Here is a 20,307-nt window from a genome sequence, read left to right on the forward strand (position 1 = left end):
AATTCATTGTAACATTTAAAAAATTATACCCACGTACTTATTCAGCTTCTGATATTTTAAACATATTTCAACTCAGTTCTTCTATTACATGATCATGAGACATACTTTTAGCATACACTTGAAAACCATCTATCAGTTGTGGGAAAATAGCTTGAGTGTGAACATGAGAACCTGGCTTGAAGTTGAAACATTTCCATAATGAAGATAAAAAGTGTGGTTTAGGAACACCGGCCTTGACTAGATGGAACACTGTCTGGTCAGCACGAAAACTGTTTGTGTGAAGAGGCATTTGAACTCTGTATGGCCTGTTCCCTAGTATTGCAGGTGTTGCAGCTTTAATAACAAGCGGCCTTGAAAGTAAACGTAGATAACTACTGCTTTGTAATTTCTAATAAATACAATGTGGAAACTAGGAGTTCCAGAAGCTGTTGAGTCCCCTGGTCCCATCTTTAATTTCTCTCTCATGTCTTTCTTTCTGTCCTTTTATTTCTTCAGTTCTGCGTCACCTTCCCTTCGTGCAAACCTATTGCTGAGCTGGTGTCAGCAATCAGTGACTGAGAGTCAATCAGCATAAAGTGGGTCTAAGAAAGGAAAAACAGCCATCAAACAAACATGGAGTTTCCCTAAATCCCTCTTATCAGTGTTCCTGAGCATTCCAAAGAGAAAACCTCACAAAAAGGAAAACCTAAATAATAAAAGATAAATAATAAAGGCCCCACAAGAAGATCTGCATTTGGAGCCTCAGGACTGCACAAAAATAGTTTCCAAATTCTAGGTATGTAAAGCTGAATGCACCCTCTCTCTCTCTCTCACATCTCAAATCCTCACTAATGTCACCTCAAACATACATTTCCCTCATCCTACCTTCATGTGAAGATTCTTCCTTTCCCATTGAACAAAATGGAGAACTGTAGTGTTCTGATGCTCATCTTCATTTGATATTGAAAAACTGAAAACAAATGTATATTTTTAGAATATTGACCTACTTGGGGTTTGTTGACACAAAGTGTGATGGGAGCAAGTGACACTAAGAACTTCAGACACTTGGATGACAAATAATATGAGATAAAGTAAAATTTCTCCTCAAGAAGGCAAGGGCTGTTTTTAGGAACTGAAAGTTATTTGGAAAAAAAAAAAACAATTATTAGCTGCTGCCACAAAGCTTTTAGAAGCCATCTCCAGAGCCTGAAAACTGGTGGCAGTAGAGTGGATGAAAGATTAGCATAAAATAAATGCTAATGTAATAATACTTAAAAATATTTTTCAAGGATTCTATAACTACAGGCAACTCACACTAATTCTGACAAGAATTGAAGGCATATGAGCCTTTGCAGCCAGTAAACAAGATTGACTCAAGACCTGGCTCCCAAGTTCCATTCTGGCCAACTTCTCACCACACCTCTCTGCAGCAATAATCTCTGGGCCGACTGACAGGCGTATAGTCTTCTGCTATGTTACCTGTGTCCTCAACAAAAAGGAATGAAGAACTATTGTTATTTTAAATGCACAAGTAAAATCAAATAATGCATTTTGATTGAAGCATATTAGATAGGAGTTTCAAAAACTGAAGAAAATTAACTCAAAGTGGTCAAAATGTAAAATGGGAATGCAGAAAAAACAAAGATGAAAAGAAAATGAAGATTCAACTGGTGTAGGATTTTTTTCTATTCAAATCAATAACTAGAAAAAATTCTAATTTTAAAGGTTGTAAAAATGTTATTTTTAAAAATAAGAAAAGTTTTCATTTAAGATATTTTAAGTCACACAAGATAACTTTTGAGAAAGAGCAATTGATGCCAGTAATTAGCTAACCACATCCTACAAATAAGTTGTCCTCAGGTATTACAGGTGAGGCTCAGGTCCTTACCCCTAGTTTCTTTGCTCCACATCAAGGATAATATTCATTCAGAGAAGAGTTGGAACAAGGAAGTTCCTAAGTGCTAATTAAACATCAAATCCTGGGATAGCCTACTGAGTACAAGCTGCTGAGCTGGACCTTTCTGGAACTAATACCTTTACAGTTCCCACTCCTAAGCTTGGCATGCCAGGTTCTCCGTCTGGTTTCCAAATACCTTTCTAGATTCATCTCACCCAAACCCCTTGCCACTAATAAACAGTACCTTGCTCACTGGCACCATTATCTTGCCCAACAACCTCTCCCTCACTTGTGTTCATTAATTAAGGCTCAGAGCCTCATCCTGTAAATACCACAGCAGAGTGACTCCCCACTCTTTCTTTGTGATGGGGCTTTGCAAGCCTATCTATTTCCCCTTCTTGAGAACAGGAAATGTGACTTCATGATTACCTATGCCTAACAGAGTAGGGCTCCTATAATCATTTAATAAATCATACTGAGAACTAAAATATTATTAAGGTATAAGGAATGAAGGCATATGAGTTTGCTGCTGTGATTTTAAGCAAAGCCCATGGAGAAGAAGGAAACAATCATCCAGTTTTTTAACAGCAGTAGCATCTCTGGATGTTGTGAGAAATTTTCTTTTGGAGTTATTTCATTCTTATTTCACAAATTTTAGGAGTTGGGTATGGAGTTGCTTGTTTCTTTTCTAATACATAACTATGAAATCAATGCCTCAACATCTCAACCCAAACCAGCCAACCTTCCTAAGGTCCCTATCTTCCCTTCTTGGCAAAGGACAGCACTGTCCATCCAGTCCCCCAAGTCAGAAATCCTATATTCCTATAGGAAATAGGAGTTAAGACTTAAAATACAGTGTTTCTATTTGGAATGATGGAAATGTTTTGGAAATGGAAAATGGTTATGGTAGCACAACATTGTGAACATTATTAACAGTACTGAAATATATATCTGAATGTGGTTAAAAGGGGAAATGCTCAGCTGTATATATGGTACAAAAATAAAATTTTTAAAAATCCTTGGTATATGGCTTCAAAATGAGTCGGGAGGTCATCAGAGGGGTCACACTTATGAATGTCTCAGCAGGATCTCAGAGATAGCCAAAGTAGCTACAACCCCAGGTAGTGGTGCTCCTGAGGGTTACAGAGACACCAAGGTCCTATGGTCATGGCAGATAGCTCCAAAGTTTGGTGCCTTGCCAGTGGGCCCTAGTTTAGAATTTGTGCTTCTGAGTGTGATGGAGTTGGACTCAGATATGACTTCTCTACATATGTCCCTTTTATTGAACCTGTGGTTGGCACTGGGGTCAGTGCATGCCCAGGAGACTTGAATCTCTGGGCTGTCCATGTGCCAGCTGAGCCCTGAGCCTCAGTGGAGTTGTAACACCTACTCTCCAGTTCATTAGACTTATCCAGGTCAGGTGACAGGGAGGTGAGGTTGGACAACCACCACACCAAGGAACCAAGAGAGTCTAGAGCTACGGGCATGAAAAGTCCCATCCACCAGCCATGTGGGATGGAAACCCCCTCTCAATTGAGAAGTGGAGTGGGCATTGCCACCCCAGGGTCCTCAGGATGGATGAATAAAACATGGATTAGAGTGGACTTCTGGTATACTACTATAGAATTATGGTGACTCTAATAATGGAAGAAATTGTATCACTGATGTGGAGACAGTGGCCATGGGAGTTGCTGAAGGCAAGGAGAGGGAAAAGGAGATGTGATATGGGGGCACTTTTGGGACTTGAAGTTGTCCTGAATGATATTGCAGGGACAGATGCAGGACATTATATATCCTGACATAACCCACAGAATGTACTGGGGGAGAGTGTAAACTACTATGTAAACTATAATCCATGCAGTGCAGCAGTGCTCCAAAATGTATTCATCAATTGCAATGAATGTCCCACACTCATGAAAGAAGTTGATGTGGAAAAATCTTTTAATGTAAGATTTTGTGTGATCTATGTATGTTTTGAAAATGAATAAAAAATATATTTTTTAAAAATGTGGAACTGTACATATAGGGAACCCTATATTAAATCATGGGCTATAGTTAATAGTCAATTGTAAAAAATGTGCATTCATCAATTGTAACAAATGTACCACCCCAATGCCAGGTACTATTAATAGTGTGGTATATGGGAATCCTGTATTTTATGCATGATTGTAAACTCAAAACTTCTCTAATACAAAAATCAAAAGCAGAAATTCAGGAAATAAAAATATGTGGAAATCTATTAGCACACTCCTAAATAATCAATGGGTCAAAAAATCACATGAGAAATTAGAATATTTTGAGACAAATGAAAATGAAAATATAACATACCAAAATTCATGGGATATAGTTAAAGCAGCACTTAGAGGGAAATTTATAGTTATAAATGCCTATATTAAAAGAGAAGATCTCAAATCAATAACCTAACTTTCTACCTTAAGACAATAGAAAAAGAAAGCAAACAAAACCTAAAACAGGTGGTGGACTTGGCCCAGTGGTTAGGGCGTCCATCTACCACATGGGAGGTCCGCGGTTCAAACCCTGGGCCTCCTTGACCCGTGTGGAGCTGGCCCATGTGCAGTGCTGATGCACACAAGGAGTGCCGTGCCACGCAGAGGTGTCCCCCGCATAGGGGAGCCCCACGTGCAAGGAGTGCACCCCGTAAGGAGAGCCGCCCAGCACGAGAGAAAGTGCAGCCTGCCCAGGAATGGCGCCGCACACACGGAGAGTTGACACAACAAGATGACGCAACAAAAAGAAACACAGATTCCCATGCCGCTGACAACAACAGAAGCGGACAAAGAAGACGACGCAGCAAATAGACACAGAGAACAGACAACCGGGGTCAAGGGGGGAGGGGAGAGAAATAAATAAATAAATAAATCTTTAAAAAAAAACAAACCTAAAACAAGCAGAAGGAAGGGAATGAGAAAGATTAGAGAGGAAGTTAATGAAACAGAAAACAGTAAAATAGAGAAAATAATGAAACTAAAAGTTGATTCATTGAAAAGATCAACAAAATTGACAAACCTTTAGTTAGAATGACCAAGAAAAAATTTTAAAGTCTCAAATTACTAAAATTAAGAGTAAATAAGGGTTATAGAAATAGAAATAATATATAATGGAATATGATGGACAACTATACGCCAACAAGTTAGATAACTTACATGAAGTGGAAAATTTCCTAGAAAGACACTGAAATTGACTCAAGAAAAAATAGAAAATCAGAGTAGACCTATAACAAGTACTGTACAAGTACAGTAATTTAAAATTTTCCCACCAAGAAAAGCCTAGGAAAGATGGCTTCATTGGTTAAAATCTTACATTAAAAAAATAACAGAGGAAGAAACATGTCCCAATTCATTCTATGAGGGAAGTCTACAAAAACTAGACAAAGGCATCACAAGAAAAAGGAAAAAAAGCTATATTTCTTATAAACATAGAAGCAAAAATCCTCAACAAACAACTAACAAACCAAATTCAGCAATATATAAAAATGATTATACCATGATTGAGATATATCCCAGGAATGCAAGGTTGCTTTAACACCAGAGTAGCAATCTGATATTGTTTATGAATTCCAAAAATAGATATTGGATTATGTTTGTAAACTGGTTTGTTCCTCTGGGCATATTAGATTATACAGGATTCAGAGGTTTCACTTTTACTTGAATAAATAATGATTAAGGCTTTGATTGGGCCATGTCAGTAAGACATTGATGCCCCACCCCAGGGACTCATAGAGAAACCGCAGGGCAGAGAAGGGAGGTTGGAGTTTTAATGCTGGAGCCCTGGGAAGTAATCACACAGAGAAGCAGATAAATGAGGAAGGAGAGAAGGTCCCAGGGAAGAGAGGCCTAGGGAAGAGAGAGGAGCCATTAGCCTGATAGTCTACAGCTGGCCTTGTGGAGAGAGCAGAGCAACCCAACCTGGAGAGAAAGGAAATCCAGGAGAGAGACAAGAATTATTCCAGCCTGTGGCTGAGATTGGAAGAAGCTGGAACCATGGAGCCTGAAGAGGATTACAAAGGCTGGACCCTCACAGACATCACCCACCATCTTGCAGCAACATGTGGCAAAAGACTCTGGGTAAAAGGCACCTCTTATAGTACCTTCAGTTGGACTCTTAAGGGTCTTGTGACTATACGCTTCTACCCCAAATAAATACCCTTTATAAAAATCAACTGATTTCTGGTATGTTGCATCGGCACCTCTTTGACTGACTAATACAACCAGGAAATCAATCACATCCACTAGGATGACTATAATCAAGTGTTTATGTCACCAGACCAACCTATCACAAATTGGTTGCTATATGACTCACCAATCTTTAGGTCAAGTGGATCCAGTCACAAGCCAACATAAAACAGAATTGTTATATCCAGGATTAAACTTAAGCAATTACTGAGCACACAAGTAACTGGAGAGCCGCCCAGCGTGAAGGAAAGTGCAGCCTGCCCAAGAATGATGCCGCCCACATGGAGAGCTGACACAATAAGATGATGCAACAAAAAGAAACACAGATTCCCAGTGCCACTGATAAGGATAGAAGCGGTCACAGAAGAATAATCAGTGAATGGACACAGATTGCAGACAACTGGGGGCGGGGAGAAATAAATAAAAAATAAATCTTTAAAAAAAAAAACTACAAAACACATGAAAAAGTAGGAACTTGGTCCATATTCAGAAAAAATAGACAATCTACAGAAATTAATCCAAGTGGGCACAAATGCTGGATTTAGTAGACAAATAATTCAAAGCAGCTATTATAAAAATGTTCAAAAAATTAAAGGAAAGTAAATTTAAAAAACTAAAGCTGCTGGCAGTAGGGAAAGGGCAGAAGAGAGATGATGTGGGGGCATTTCTGGAACTTGGAGTTGTCCTGGATGGTACTGCAGGGACAGGTGGTAGACATTGTATGTCCTGTCATGGCCCACTGGGTGGACTGGGGGAGAGTGTAAACTACAATGTAAACCACTATCCATGTGGTGCAGCAGTGCTCCAAAATGTATTCACCAAGTGCAATGACTGTGCCATGATGATGAAAGAGGTTGTTGATGTGGGAGGAGTGGGATGAGGGGGGGTGGGAATATAATATTTGAAAAAAAAATAAAGGGAAAAAAACTAAAGGAAAATATGGATTTAAGGAATTTACAGATAGGGAATCTTCAAAGAAAGTGTATTTTAAAAAGAAGCAAATGGAAATTCTAGAACTTAAAAGTATAAAGCTAAAATGAAAGATTCACTAGATAGGCTTAAAAAATGTTAAAAGAATCAGGGACTTCTAGTTTCAGTTCTGACATATAAAGAGCTTGGACGTTGTCACTCTCATCCTCACAAAAAGATAAAGCTGGACACACTGAAAATCAATCAGAGCAAACTGCCACCTTGAAAGCTGGAAAGACAGGTGCATCCAGAGAGTCAGCGCCAAGATCTGCTTACCTGGAATAGAAGCCACTGGAGCCATAAACTGGTAAGAAACCTTAAATGGTACTTTTGACAAATCACTAAAAGGCTCAGTGTGAACTAACATGGAAATGAGATGCTCTTGGAGACCACAGTCTTAAGGGGACTGCATAGTTTCACAGACTTTGCCTCTAGGAACCCTATCAGGTTCTACAGTGAAGATCCAAGAAAGATCCCCTTGTGGTTCTGGCAGGGGATGAGAGAGAGAAAAAGTCATTTTTGTAAAATATAGCCATAGGCTTCTCTACAACAAAGGCTTACTCTCTGGGGAAGAAGACGTTGCTAGAGCCTTATTCCAGCTGGGTAAAGGGCATTCTATGCTTTTAAGGCCCCTCTAGCCTTCCTGTTAGACCTAAGGGTAAAAAAAAACATAGCATGGTCAGAGCTTCAAGGAAATAGACTGGGAACACCATAATCAGGGGAGGGAGTAGGGAACAGGAAGCAGCAAAAGCTAACCACTGGAGAAACACTTGTGGAGGTCCTAGCCCTAAAACATAGGCCCACTAAAACACTAAGATTTCATCAGAAGATTACAGATTGTTCCCCTCCCTTTGGCTTACCACCACTCCAACAAAGATTCAGTATAACAGTGGATTATAGCTGAAAGAGATGCAAGAAACAGACTCTCCCTGAGGAGGCGTACTTCAAGAAGCCCAAAGTCAAGAGGGGAAATGAAAAGCAAGACACTAAATAAAAACAGGAGACTAGAAGATTCTGAGGCCTCTGGCAACTATAGAAAACACTAAATACAGCTCAGATTCACAAAAATTCTCACACAAAAAGCCTATTTACCTCAGTTCCTATTATCTGATGCATGCCCAGGTTTCAATAAAAAATGACAAGCCAAAAAAAACATGGATTTACACTACCTAATTTGACTTTAGTCCTACTATAAAGCTAAAATATTCAAGACAGTATGGTACTGACATAAATGTAGACAAGAAGATCAAAGGAAAAAAAATCCAGAAATCAACCCACAAATATCAATCAAAAAAACGTTTGACAAGACCTCAATAAAACTCTATGGGGAAAGGAAAACCTTTTCAATAAATGGCACTGACCAACTAAATGTCCATATGGAAAAAGCTGAACCTTACTCCGTACTTCACACACACCATTCACAAAAATTAACTCAAGATGGCTTACAGACCTAAATGTAAACATTAAAACTATAAAGCTCCTAGAAGAAAACATGGAAGAATATCTTTGCAAGCTGAGGAGAGGCAAAGATTTCCTAGGAAGAACATAAAAAGTATTAAGCTGTGTATTTGCCTTTTATTCACAACACATATATTCAGAACATATTAAAGACTCCCACAAATCAATAATACAAAGATAAACAATATAATTTTTTAAATGGGCAAAAGATCTGTACTGACATTTCATAAAGGAGGATATATGAATATCCAATAAACACATTTTAAAAAAACACTCAATGTCATTAGTCATCAGGTCTCAAAGTTGTAAGTCATCAAAGAAATGCAATTTCAAACCACCATAAGATACCACTATACTTGTACATGAGAATGGCTAAAATTTAAAAGACTGACACCACCAAATGTTACTGAAAATGTTGACCAAGTAGAAGTCTCATACAGTACTGGTGAAGAGTATAAAATGATACAATCACTTTGGGGAAAGGTTTGGCTGTTTTTCATAAAATTAAATATATACGTATCCTATAGCCCAGCAATTCCTCTCCTAGATATTTACCCGAGAAGAAATGAAAGGATATATCCACATTTTAAAAATTTGAATAAAAATGTTCGTAACAGCTTTTTCACAATAACCAAAAACTGAAAAACATCCAAATATTTAATAATAGGATATTGGATAATCATCTTGTGGTATACCCATACAATGGAATACTACTCAGCAATAGAAAGCAACAATTATTAATATGCACAGCAATATGGATGAATCTCAGAAGCATTACGCCCGTTAAAGATTGGGAAGTGGGGAAGCAGACTTGGCCCAGTGGTTAGGGCGTCCATCTACCACATGGGAGGTCTGTGGTTCAAACCCCAGGCCTCCTTGACCCATGTAGAGCTGGCCCATGTGCAGTGCTGATACGTGCAAGGAGTGCTGTGCCACGCAGGGGTGCCCCCCCGCGTAGAGGAGCCCCACGCGCAAGGAGTGCGTCCTGTAAGGAGAGCCACCCAGCATGAAAGAAAGTGCAGCCTGCCCAGGAATGGCACCGCAGACATGGAGAGCTGACACACAAGATGACATAACAAAAAGAAACACAGATTCCCGTGCTGCTGACAACAGAAGCGGACAAAGAAGAACACGCAGCAAAATAGACACAGAGAACAGACAACTGGGGGCGGGGGAAGGGGAGAGAAATAAATCTTTAAAAAAAAAAAAAAAAGATTGGGAAGTGGATGCTTCTCAACCACTTGGGCACCCGCCTACCATATGGGAGGTCCCGGTTCAGGTCCCAGTGCCTCCTAAAAAAGAAGACAAGCAGACGCAGTCTCCCACTGCAAAGAGCTAGAAAGCCGCCTCCCACAGCAACGAGCTAGAAAGCCCCTTTGCGCAGCAACAAGCTAGACTCTGGCCCTGCCTCAAGAAACAGAGGCCACAAGCCAGCAGACCCCACAGGCCATGGGGAGCAGATGTGGCTTAGTCCATTAGGCACTGCCTCTCATGTGGGAGATCCTGGGTTCAGTTCCGGTTCAGAGAGAAAAGCAAACCATCTAGAGGAAGGAGGTGATAAATAAAGAAAAACAAATCTTTAAAAAAAAAAAAAAATTATGCACAGTAAAAGAAACCAGACATGAAAGAGTCAAAACTGTAGGTTTCCATTTTTACGATGTTCAAGAGCTAAAAAAATTAATCTATGGGGATAGAAATCAGAATAGTAGTTCTGGTAGGGAAGAAGATAGAAGAGGGTCCAAGGGAACTTTCTAGGGTGATGGCAATGTTTTCTTTCATTTGTTAAGACTCTTCATATTCTTTTGGTCTGTGCATTTAATGTACGTAATTATACCTCAATAAAAAGTGAGAGATTCTGACAAAGTGGCAATGATGCAACTAAGAAATACAAGAATGGGGAAAGGGCATCAATTCATTGATTTCTGTGTAGGCCATATGTGTGAGTCAGAGAATGTCAACAAAAATGGACAAACTTCATATTAAAAGGTTAAATAAGAAAATTGCATCATAGTGACACATTTTTAAAAGTTTAAGTTCTAAGGTAATTACTAGAACAAAAACATAAACCTTCCTAAATATCAAAAAAAAATAGAAAATTAAAAAAACAAGGAAATTATCAAGTAGAGAAACTCAGCAAATATACTACACACAGTAATTATAACAAAATAATATGACAGAGTTGAGACCAAACATAACAGTCATATTAATAAATGTGAATGGGTCTTAAGTTCATTAATAGGATTACCTAATTTATTGAAAGAAAGGATTTCTAACTAGGCTCATAAAGCAAGACCCAACGATATGTTGTATAAAAAGACATTCATGAATCAAAGTGACTGATAAAGGCTAAAAATAAAGGGATGGTCAAAGGTATAAAGGCAAATGGAAACAGTAGAGAAAGCACTGGAGTGAGAAGGTTTGAAATAGGAAAAGATGGGAATGCTCCTCAAAAAGTGCTGTCAGTAGCAGACCAAAGATCAGAAGTTGGGGGTCCACAGTAAATGTGGAGGTTCCCATACTGTGGGAGGACTGAGCACATAAGCCAGAGTCTCTCAAATTTCTTTGGCAGCAATCCCTGGTAGGAAATACATTTTGCATCATGTCCCAACATATATATGTGCATACAGATATATACACACAGAAAGGTGCTTAAAGAATCATAAAACTATTCTTCCCTTCCCTTTGTCATATGCAATGCTCTTTTTACTTTCAACACACACCTTGCTTTTCCTTTAGCACTGGTTATGACACTTTACATTGATTTTGTGATCCACCAGAGAGACAGCTTGCAGTTTGAAAACCCTGCATTTAGTGATGATGATTTATTTTTCATTTCCTTGACTATTTCCTTGGATTTATGATGAAAATGAGAAATTCTGATTTTTTCAGAAGGTACTCCTCTCTTCTCCATGTTGCTGGACATCTCCAGTTTTTCCAGGAAGCGTCCACTTTGTTTTGCTGGGGCCTCTGAGAGCAGAATGAAAGGAGTAGCTAGAACTTCCTGGCTGGATAGCCCTGAGCGAGAGGAGGGAAAGGGGTAGGTCACAGGTCTTTTCTCTCAGCAATCAAAAGTGCTCACAGAACCCTGGAAATCTGCACCTAAAGGAAGTCACCCGTGTAAAATGCACCCTCAGTCACTTACCCATCACCCCTCTCTGTGATTCTTAGAATACATACATTCTCTCCAGGGAGCCTGTTATATAGGTGAAATTTAGCAATATGAGAAATTGCTAAAAAAAAAAAAAAAAAAAAAAAAAAAGGACATTTACAATAGTCATATATTCTTTTGTGTGCACGAAAGGCACATAAGAACATTGTAAAAGTTCTTTAGTTAATAAAAACGGGAATCTCAAAATTAAATTAAAGTTACTAAGAACAGATTAAAAAAGGATCCAGATGCTTGCAAACTTCTTTCATTCTTATTTAGAATGAAAATATCAGATACATATGAGAATTTTATGTAAATAAATACAAAAGAACAACTGACCTATGATTTGACTCCCCAACAGCCTAGAGTATCCACAGAATCATTTTTTGAACACAATGTATTTTGTGAATAAACGTCTATACTTTTAAAATTGAGTTTCCTCTTTTTGAAGTAGAGCTTCAAGCAACTACAAGTTTCCATCCTGCTAACCCCAGGCAACAATTGCTTTTAACTTCTATCTTTTACTTTAAAAACTTAATTGGAAGTTTTTGTAGCCAGAAGGAACACTTCAAAGAAAGGGGGAAAATGCCAAAAATTAATACTTTATGTCAGAGGTCAGTAGGGAAAAAAAACAACAAAGATTACAGAAACTAGGGGTTAATGGTATGCAAGAAAGCTGCAGAAGGTAAGGAGGCAGGAAATGAACTGAAAAAAAGAAGGAAAAAGGGATATTGATAGCATTAAAAATAAAATGTGGAGTAACATTTTTCTTACACTGAACCGAGTAAGACAAAATAAGGCTTATGGCAGCATTTCCTGTTTCCCATGCAGCCCAAAGGCCCTGTGCTTGAATCTCTGCCTTTGGTTTGGCTCATTTACCTCTGACTACAATTACACATCAAGGGACCACAGTTCTTCCTGCCCTCTAATTCCTAGACATTCCTGTCACTGCAGATTCTGAATCAATGCTGACAAAACAATACTAAAACTTCCAACATGATTCAATGCTCTGCCCTCAAGGGAAGTGGGAAGAATATAAGACCCTGAATGGGGAGGGTCCAGAGTCCAGGATCCTTGTCCCAGCTCTGCCACCAGCTGACACGGGACTTTGCTCAGAGGCCTTCCCTGCTGGAGCTCAGTCATGTCATCTAAAATGAAAGGGTTGGAGGAGATTCCTAAGATCCCTATCAGTTCAGATAACCTGTCACTATGATTTAGGATGCTGATGAACAGGTAAATGAGATGAGTATCTAAGACTTGCTCCTTGAAGTTCCTGTAGTTGAAGTAAATGATAGGCCCTGCTACTTGAAATGGGAAACATTTCCCACACTTGGCTGGTGACAGCCAAGGTTGAAAAAAAAGTCCTTAAGACCAGAATAGCTATGAAATAAGACTAAAGGCCTCACTGGTCCCTGGCAGGCATAGACTTTTCTTACATTAAAAAACAAAAACATAAGAGCCTCTTTTCCGTGCTCTGCTTTATAAGATTTGACCAATTTCAGAACCATTTCCTAACATGACCTAATAGATTCCATCTATGATAAAAAGAATTTGGGAATGGACAGTGAGGAAGATAGCACAACATTGTGAATATAATTAATACCACTGAATTATATACTTAAAAAATAGTTAAAATGGGAAATTTGATGTTATAGATACATGTATATATATGTTATTACAATAAAGGTGTTTTTTATTTTTTAATGCATCAGCAGATCCTTGATGGTACAGATCCTTGCCAGAGGCTGAGGCTGACAACCAAACGGGAGTAGCAGCTGCACTTAAAACAGCCCACAAATCATGAGAAGGGCTTAGTTGGCTGGTTGGCCACTGCACAGCCCTCTATATGTGAAACTGCCCAGCATACAGACCCAGTTAGACTGGGGGTGGCACCTGTCTCAATGACAATTAATAGGTAGACCAGGTCTCCAATGACGGGATCTGGAGCAAAATGATAAGCTCAGCCAATAAGGTCCCTTGCTGGAAAATTTGAACTGTAGGGGAGAGGGGGAAAGAGGTGAGAAGTCACAGTGAAGAGAGAGACTAGAGAGACACTGATGGACTGTGGATCCAGAGAGTAAACAAATATGATGCAGCAAGCCCTGACCCCTCCCATATACAACTGCAAACACACTGAAATACTACATGAAATGGGGGCAATGAGATTTAAAATATAATAGAATTCAACAGAAATAAAGGAAATTTCCTACATATCAGAAACAAGCTAGAGTGAGGAGCAAAAACTGAAGCTGAATAAACTTGAAAGCCAAGAAATACTAGATGAGATAAAGTAGGTCACCTCATCAAAACAAAAGGTGCAATTTTAAACTTGTACACATTTAAAAGCATGGCTTACAATATATAAAGGTAAAGTTAAAGAATTACAAGGAATAACTGGAACCCAAAAACATAGTGGGGGATTTTAACATACTTCTCTCAGCAATTTATATATCAAGGGAACAAAAATTAACAGGGATTTAGAAAGATTATTTGGACAATAAACTTGATGCAATGTACTAACAACTAAAGAATATATATTCTTTTCATTTACATGGGTCATCTACAAAAACTGACTATGTCAAGGGTATAAAGAAATTCACAACATATGTCAATGTGCCAAATCACACAGGACTTATTCTCTAACAAAATGTAATTAAGAATCAATGATAAAAAATAATTTTTAAAAATGTATATATTTGGAAATTTAAAAACACTTCAAAAATATATAGAAGTAAGAGAAAAGATCGTGGAAATTAAAAAGTGTTTAGAGCAGAAAAATAATTTAAATATAGCCTATCAAAACCAGTAGGATACTTCTACATCCACTTAGGATATAGAAAGTTACTAGAGAATGCTCCCCCAACCTGCTACCAAGAAAAAAAGTTGGTTAACCAGAAAATCATGCACTTTTAAAGTACACCAGAGAGCTGAGGAGAAATGAAACCTAGAAGCATGGTTGCCTTCATTGTTGGTAGAGCAGCAAGAGAAAGAGGAGGCCACAATAGATGGGTAAAAAGAAAAGCACTGACTTTCAGTGACTTTGTAAAGATGAAGCAAGGTTAGCATGATGGTCTAGACTCTCATAGCTTCCTGAACAAACAGTCTGTACCCATGGCCAATTCTACTCCATTGGCCTTTACCTGGTATGTGTGAGAATAATTAGAGACTGATGGAAGAGCTGTGAGAGATCTCCTCTGAGACATATGCGTGGGGCCTCTGGTGTCTACAAAACAATTTTTAAAATGTCTAGCATATGTATCATTGGAGTCCCAGAGGAAAGGAGAAAGAAAAGGAGTCAAAATGGATATTTGAAGAAATAATGTCTGAAATTTTCCCAAATTTGATGAAAGAGAAAAATGTACAGATCCAAGAAGCTGAGCAAACCACAAATAGAACACCCTTACTTACTCACATCACAATCAAACTAGCGAAACCAGTAGTAAAGAGAAAATCTTGAAAGCAACCAGAGAAAAAATGACACACTATACACAGGGAAACAACATTTCAAATTACCACTCACTTATCAGAAACTGTGATGGTCAGAAGACAATGAAATAACAGCTTTAAAGTGCAGAAATAAAAGAAAACTGCCAACTCAGAATTCAATATCAAGAGAAAATATCCTTGAAAAATTTAGTGAAATAAGGACATTTTCAGATAAAATAGGTTTATAATAGAACAAAATGACAAGGCTACAACTATAAAACTTCTAGAAGAAACATGGGAGAATATCTTCACAAACTTGAGGTAGCAAAGATTTCCTAAAAGGACACAGAAAAGAAAATAACTAATAAATTGTGCTTCATCAAAATTAAAAACTTCTCTACTGCAATGAGATTCCCTATCACCGCTATTAGGAATTTGGCTTTTCCTGAGATAGGAAATCACCGAAGAGTTTTGAGCAGAAGAGTGACATGATTTGACTTCTACTTAAAAATAATAATTCTGACCACTGCATTGCAAATAGGTAGCAGGAACACAAAGATTAAAGCAGAGACCAAGCAGAACACTATTGTATTAAAACAGCAGGATGACAGATCCTTGGAACAAGGATGGACCAATGGAGATGGTTAAGTGGTAAGCGGTCAGACTGTTGACAGTCTGAGTGTTATTAACATTTAGATTGTTCTGACGGATTGAAAGTAGGGTTTGGGAGAAAAAAAAAAGTCAAGATTGACTAGAGGTATCTGGCTTAAACAACCTGAAGAATGGAATTGCCATTTATAGATCTGGAAAAGATAGTGTGAGAATCAAGTCTGGGACCAAAATCAAGAGATCAGTTTGGGTAATGTTATATTTGGGATGCCTATGAGGCATCCAAATGGAGATGTAGAGGAGGCAGTTGGGTACAGGAGTCTAAGGTTTAGAAGAGGGATCTGGGCTGGAGATATAAATTTGGAGATTAAAGCATAGATGCTATACAAAGACTTGAAGGAAAAACAGGTATGATCATTTAGTACAGAACTTTCTACCTGGTATTTCTCAGCATATCAATTGGCTACAGGTGAGCTTAGGTGTGCAGTCCAGGGCTGCACAGGTCTATGAACTGGTCACCTTCCACCATGGGCAGCCTTACTAACCCATGTGCCAAACAGGTGGTCATTTTCTGTGTGGCCAAAATATGAAAAGGTTTGGGAAGCACTCGTGTCCGAAGTGGTAATATAGCAAAGAGGCTCTAGACTGAGTCCCGGAGCACTCAGCATTAGCAGGTCATGGAGATGAGAAAGAACCAGCAAAGGAGACTGAAAAGGAGTGAGCAGGAAGAAGGAGGTGAGCCAAGAAGATGCGTTATCCCAAAGCCCAGGGTTTTAAAAGCATTTAAAGAATAGAGTGACTGTGTCAAATGCTGCAGGCTGGTCAAGTAAGATGAGGTCTGAGAAGTGACCACTAGATTAACAACACCGGGTCATTGGTGACCATGACAAGATCTGTTTCAGTGGAGTGGTGGGGTTGGAAACCTTACTGGCACACATTCAAGAAAGAATGTGAGGGAAAAGGATTTGACTCAACTGATAAGAGCATCCGCCTACCACATAGGAGGTCCAGGGTTCAAACCCAGGGCCTCCTGACCTGTGTGGTGAGCTGGCCCATGCGCAGTGCTGATGTGCCCAAGGAGTGCCGTGCCATGCAGGGGTGTCCCCCACATAGAGGAGCCCTGCGCACAAGGAGTGCACCCCGCAAGGAGAGCCGCCCCGCGTGAATAAAAGCGCAGCTTGCCTAGAAATGGCACTGCACACATGGAGAGCTGACGCAGCAAGATGATGCAACAAAAAGAGACACAGATTCCCGGTGCTGCTGACAAGAATGCAGGCGGACAAAGAAGAACACACAGTGAATGGTCACAGAGAGCAGACAACGGGAGGGAGGGGGGAGGAGAAAGAAATAAAAAATAAATCTTTAAAAAAAAAAGAAAGAACATGAAAACTTTCTCAGGGAGTTTTGCTATAATGTGGAGGAGAGAAATGAAATTGTCACTGGAGAAGAATATAAGGTAAAAGAAAGCTTTTTTAAATTATTATTATTATTTTAAAGGGATCAGCAAGTGGATACGCTGATCCAGTAGACAGGGAAAACTTGATGGCACAGTAAAAGGAAAAACAGCTGAAGCAATGCCCCCTGAGGACAAAAGAAGATGGGATGTAATCCACAAAAGGAATTGTCTGCCTTAGATAGAGGAACAGAAAGTGTATCCAACGATACAGGCAGGAGACACAGGTGTCAAGCAGATGTAGTGATGAGAAGTCTGCAGGTTGTCTTTGATCGTTGAATGTGAAAAGGAAAAAGGAGGTATTCAAAGTTTCAGGGAAAAGGAAAAGTAGTTAAAGAGACATATAGAAGAAATCCATTGCTTTCTTCCCTCAACTCTAAGTCCAGAGAAATCTAGCCATTTGAAGGGCTTGCTGCTTTCAACACACTAATGAAACGGGTTCTTATGCATCACACTTAGTATGTATACTTAATATTTACCATAAGATAACAGAAGAATATTTCTTACACAAAGTAATTACACTGTACTCCCCACTGCCTCTTGCTCTCAAATGCATAGTTTAGTAGCCACTTGCAGCACTAAAATTGTCCTTGGTGTACATCAAACTCATTATTTAAGAAGTTAATCTCTTTCAAGGAAATAAGCCTAATAATATGTGAGAATGAAATCATGTCCCAATTTCCCTGTAAATTATGTTAAGAGCAAAACTACAATTTAGTACGAGGTAAATTTCAAATTTGAGAATTTAAATTGTATCATGTTTGCATAAACAACTGTGTAACTGCCTGAATATTCAGTAGCAAATAATGCAGCTTTCAGCATCCATCATGACACGTTCATTTTCTCCAACCCATTCCTGTTTCTACAGTCCATTCGTGCAATGTATGAGAAGCTTCCATATATATAATTCTTCTGAGTGGATTTTTTCAAGCCTTATTAATTTGAAGGTGGAGGACCAAGACACTCGAAGCAGAAGCCAAGGATCTGTATGTATCCTGCCCCCATCTACCTCATGAACGCACCTTAAGGTTGTGAGTAAATATACCTGAACACAGTGTGGTTCAGCAGAAACTGCACTACACCAAGAACCAACACCCCAGAACTCTGTGTATCCCGAGCACCAAACACACACACTCACACACACAGACTGTGTGTAAATATAACCAAAGACATTGTAGCATTGGTCTAAGTACCAAGATCTCAAAACTCCACGTATACTGTCCCCCCCTTCCTCACTACACACAGGTCTGTTACTTACTAAGCTTATCAGTCTCTTCACCTCTTTGGGCCTAAGACATTAATTTCCCCTCTGTAGGCATGATGGGACTCAGAGACTCAAAGAATGTTGTTGTTATTATTATTACCATTATTAGTGCACCTCTCAAAGCCCATTTCCTAAAATTTATAAAAGCAATGGCTCCTAACACCAGCTCCCTTTACCCTGAAAGGTTGGGAGGACTTACATTTTCATTTCTTTGGGGTATATACCAATGAGTGGAATTGCTGGGACATGTGGTAACTATTTATTTTGAGGAACTGTTAGATTGTTTTCCACAGAACCTGCACCATTTTACAATCCCATCAGCAATGCATGGAGGTTCCAATTTCTCCATATTTTTACCAGCACTTGTTATTGTCCATCTTTCTGATACACCATACTAGCAGATTTGAAGTGGTATCTCTTTTTTTTTTTTTTTTTTTTTTGGTGAGCTGCTGGGGCTGGGGATTGAACCCAGTACCTCATATGCTTGTATGTGGGAAGCCAGCACAAAATTACTGAACCGCATCAGCATCCCTGGGTTGGTTTTATCATTTGTGTGCTTGTTGTTTGCGTTTTGGTTCTTAGGAGGCTCCAGGAACCGAACCAGGGACCTCCCTTGTGGAAAGCAGGCTTTCAGCTGCTTGAGCCACATCTGCTCCCCTCACTGTGGTTTTGATTTGCATTTCCCCAATTGCAAATGATATTGAGAATATGTTCATCTACTTATTGGACATTTGTATATCTTCTTTGAGAAATGCCTATTCAAATATTTTGCCCATTTTTAATTCATTTTTAATTCATTTGTCTTTTTATGGTGGAATTGTAAGAACTCTTTATATATTCTGCATAGAAGTCCCTTATCAGATCTATGATTTGCAAATATTGTCTCCTATTCTGTGGGTTGCCTTTTCACTTTCTTGATGTCTTTCGAAGCACAAAAATTTTTAATTTCGATGAAATTCAACTTACCTATTTTTTTTTTCGTCACTTGTACTTTTGGTATCGTATCTAAGAAACTAATGCCCAAACCATGGTTGCAAAGATTTATATGTATGTTTTCTTTTAAGAGCTCTATAGTTTTTCCTCTTACATCTAGGTCTATGATCTGTTTTGAGGAAATTTTTCATGGTATATGGTAGGAACCCAACTTCATTCTTTCACATGTGGATATCCAGTTTTTCCAGCACCTTTTATTGAAAAGAATATTCTTTCTTCCTTTGAATTGTCTTGGCATCCTGTCAAAAATCAATTTCTTGACACTCAGTTCTAGTCCACTAGCCTATATACTGATTCTTATGCCAGTACCATACTCTCTTAATTACTGTACCTTTGTGATAAAATTTTTTTTTAGAGATGTTTAATTGATTTACCCCCCTCCCCTTGTTTTTTGCACTCACTGTCTGCTCTTGTGTCCATTTGTTGTGTGCTCTCTGTGTCTGCTCGTCTTTAGGAGGCACCAGGAACTGAACATGGGACTCCCATGTGGGAGAACGGTGCTCAATCTCTTGAGCCACCTCTGCTCCCTACTTTGTTGTGTCTCTCATTGTCTTTCCTCTTTGTGTCTCCTTGTTGCATCATCTTGTTGCTTCAGCTGCCACACCTGCCCATCATACCAGCTCTCTGACTTTTGCAAAAATGAAATTTATTATCTCACATAATTCCAGGGGGCTTGCAGAGTAGATGTAGGAAATTTGTCTAAGATGAGTATGTCAAGGACCCAGTTCCACTTCTCTGCAATGCTCTTAGCTCTGCTCTCCTCTGAGTGTTGACTTCATCTGCAGGCCAGTAACAAGACGGTTAAAACAGTTTTAAAAAATAGCTAGAGGACAAGGTTGAAACAGCCCAGAAAAAGATCTTCTAGGGTTTAGGACAACAAGCAAAGGCTAGACACTGCCCAGAGGAGAGAGGTACAAA

The sequence above is a fragment of the Dasypus novemcinctus genome, chromosome 18 (genome assembly GCF_030445035.2).
Source record: "Dasypus novemcinctus isolate mDasNov1 chromosome 18, mDasNov1.1.hap2, whole genome shotgun sequence".
NCBI lineage: Eukaryota > Metazoa > Chordata > Mammalia > Cingulata > Dasypodidae > Dasypus > Dasypus novemcinctus.